Below are 2,567 nucleotides of genomic sequence, written 5' to 3'. Positions count from 1 at the left end.
GCACTTCTCCTATTGCAAGAAAGATCATTCTAGTAGGCCAAACCAAACTGATAATTCGAAGAGACTTGCAAAGATAACCAATCACACATAAAAGAATTCAGAGAAGATTCAATTATTTCTCATAGATAAACTTGATCATAAACCCACAATTCATCGGATCTCGACAAACACACCGCAAAAAGAGTTACATCGAATATATCTCCAACAAGATCGAGGAGAACATTGTATTGAGATTAAAAGAGAGAGAAGAAGCCATCTAGCTAATAACTATGGACCCAAAGGTCTGTGGTAAACTACTCACAACTCATTGGGGAGGCCTTGGAGATGATGTAGAGGCCCTCCATGGTCGATTCCCCCTCCGACGGAGCGCCGGCGAAGGCTCCAAGATGGGATCTCGCGGATACAGAAGGTTGTGGCGGTGGAAATAGTTTTTCGTGGTGCTCCTGGATGTTTTCGGGGTACTTAGGTATATATAGGAGGAAGAAGTATGTAGGTGGATCCACGAGGGGCCCACGAGGCAGGGGGCGCGCCCACCCCCTTAGGGCGCACCGGCCACCCTTGTGGCCTCCTCGGCTACTTCTTGACGTCCACTCCGAGTCTCCTAGATTGTGTTTGTTCCAAAAAGATCGCTCCCAAAGGTTTCATTCCGTTTGGACTCCATTTGATATTCCTTTCCTTCGATATACTGAAATAGGGAAAAAACAACAATTCGGGCTGGGCCTACGGTTCGTAGGTTAGTCCCAAAAATAATATAAAAGTGTAAAGTAAAGCCCATAAATATCCAAAACAGGTAATATAATAGCATGGAACAATAAAAAATTATAGATATTTTGGAGATGTATCAAGCATCCCCAAGCTTAATTCCCGCTCGTCCTCGAGTAGGTAAATGATAAAAAACAGAATTTTTGATGTGGAATGCTACCTAGCATATTTCTCAATGTAATTTTCTTTATTGTGGCATGAATGTTCAGATCCAAATGATTCAAAATAAAAGTTCATATTGACATAAAAGTAATAATATTTCAAGCATACTAACAAGGCAATCATGTCTTCTCAAAATAACATGGCTAAAGAAAGTTCATCCATACAAGATCATATAGTTAGGCTATGTTTCATTTTCATCACACAAAATACTCCCGTGCATCATGCACAACCCCGGTTTTAGCCAAGCAATTGGTTCATACTTTTTAACGTGCTTCAGCTTTTTTCAACTCTCACGCAATACATGAGCGTGAGCCATGAATATATTACTATGGGTGGAATAGAATATGATGATGGAGGTTGTGTGGAGAAGACAGAATAGGATAAATTCTCACATTGACGAGGCTAATCAACGGGCTATGGAGGTGCCCATCAATTGATGTTAATATGAGGAGTAGGGATTGCCATGCAACGGATGCACTAGATCTATAAATGTATGAAAGCTCAACAAAAGAAACTAAGTGGGTGTGCATCCAACTTGCTTGCTCACGAAGACCTAGGGCATTTGAGGAAGCCCATCGTTGGAATATACAAGACAAGTTCTATAATGAAAAATTCCCACTAGTATATGAAAGTGACAGCATAAGACACTCTCTATATGAAGAACATGGTGCTACTTTGAAGCACAAGTGCGGAAAAGGATAGTAAAATTGTCCCCTTTTTATTTTCTTTTTTTGGCCTTTTTTTATTTGGCCTTTTTTTTCTTTGGCCTTTTTTTTTCTTTTTGGCCTTTCTTTTTTTATAAGGGACAATGCTCTAATAATGATGATCATCACACTTCTATTTATTTACAACTCATGAATTACAACTCAAAACTACAACAAGATATGACTCTATATGAATGCCTCCGGCGGTGTACCGGGATGGGCAATGAATCAAGAGTGACATGTATGAAATTTTTTGCAAGGTGGCTTTGCCACAAATACGATGTCAACTACATGATCATGCAAGGCAATATGACAATGATGATGCATGTCATGATAAACAGAACGGTGGAAAGTTGCATGGCAATATATGTCGGAACGAAATGCCATAATAGGTAGGTATGGTGGTTGTTTTGAGGAAGATATAAGGAGGTTTATGTGTGATAGAGCATATAGTATCACGGGGTATGGATGCACCGGCGAAGTTTGCACCAACTCTCAAGGTGAGAAAAGGCAATGCACGGTACCGAAGAGGCTAGCAATGATGGAAAGGTAAGAGTGCGTATAATCCATGGACTCACATTAGTCATAAAGAACTCATATACTTATTGCAAAAGTTTTATTAGCCCTTGAAGCAAAGTACTACTACGCATGCTCCTAGGGGGGAGGTTGGTAGGAGTTAACCATCGCACGCCCCCGACCTCCACACATAAGGAAGACAATCAAAAGAACGCCCTATGCAACAAATTTGTTACACAACTTTTACCATACGTGCATGGTACGGGACTTGCCAACTTCAGCACAAGTATTCTTCAAATTCACAATTACCCAACTAGCATGACTCTAATATCACCACCTCTATATCTCAAAACAATTATCAAGCATCAAATTGATCATAGCATCCAATTTACTTCCTATAATAGTTTTTATTATACCCAACTT

Source organism: Triticum aestivum, chromosome 5B (genome assembly GCF_018294505.1).
Source record: "Triticum aestivum cultivar Chinese Spring chromosome 5B, IWGSC CS RefSeq v2.1, whole genome shotgun sequence".
Taxonomy (NCBI): domain Eukaryota; kingdom Viridiplantae; phylum Streptophyta; class Magnoliopsida; order Poales; family Poaceae; genus Triticum; species Triticum aestivum.
Note: the sequence above shows the minus strand (reverse complement) of the source record.